General features: G+C 48.4%; 1 long non-coding RNA gene across 1 annotated transcript; it reads right to left on the reverse strand.

Annotated features, from left to right (window-relative positions):
- Window positions 1–792, reverse strand: LOC147819850 (uncharacterized). The gene is made up of 2 exons (XR_015436184.1): window positions 243–792; window positions 1–102 (listed from the first exon to the last, which is right to left on the reverse strand). It is a non-coding gene; the product is annotated as an uncharacterized LOC147819850 (long non-coding RNA).
- Between the last annotated feature and the right edge of the window lie 6 nt (window positions 793–798).

Here is a 798-nt window from a genome sequence, read left to right on the forward strand (position 1 = left end):
GTTGACTCTGCGTCTGTCCGTCTGCAGGAGGGAGGACCTCGACCTTGTAGCTCACCCTCTTGGACTGGAGGATGCTGTAGCTGTTGTCGAAACACAGCACGTCTGCACAACATGGACGACACAGAGAACAGGAAGTTACAACCTGCAGGATGAATACGCGTCTTCACCTTCTGGTCTGTCTATGTCTCTGTATGAAGCATGAAACAGGAAGTGATGCAACATGCATGCGTCTGGTTACTCACACACTCCGGGCTCGGGGCAGGTGAGGCAGCTGTCCTCAGGGACCAGGTGAGCGTTGTAGCGTTGGCTCGGCAGAACCTGCAGCATGTCGGCCACTTCCTGACCGCCGCCTTCTTTGGTCCGTCGGTACACGCCGAACCCGATGTCAGCTCCGTCGCTGGCAAACTGCCACCTGGGTAAAGAGCAGGGGTCAGAGGTTATTAGACCAGATTATCACAGTTTGCTCCTGTGTGTTTTAAATCTTAATGTCCATGAGAACAGGAACACTTTACACTGACTTTCTCACTTTATTATTAAAGTCTAGCTTCTATATTAATTATAATTATATAATTATACTGTATAACTATATTTACTGTGAAAGTATCAAAGCCTCAGTCCACAGAGAAATGCACACAGCCTGTATTCAGAAACTGAGCCTTAAAACCAGCCGTCAGGACTTCTGGAACTTTGTGATGTCACAACAAAGCAGTCACCAAGCCCCGCCCACCTGGACCCACCATCCAAACCTTGCAGGATTTGGTTTCTCTGGGTGTTTTTACCTGAAATCTGCTGTATTTT

Source organism: Seriola lalandi, unplaced genomic scaffold (genome assembly GCF_002814215.2).
Source record: "Seriola lalandi dorsalis isolate HSWRI2012SDOR001 ecotype SW California unplaced genomic scaffold, Sedor1 jcf7180002036105, whole genome shotgun sequence".
Classification (NCBI taxonomy): Eukaryota; Metazoa; Chordata; class Actinopteri; order Carangiformes; family Carangidae; genus Seriola; species Seriola lalandi.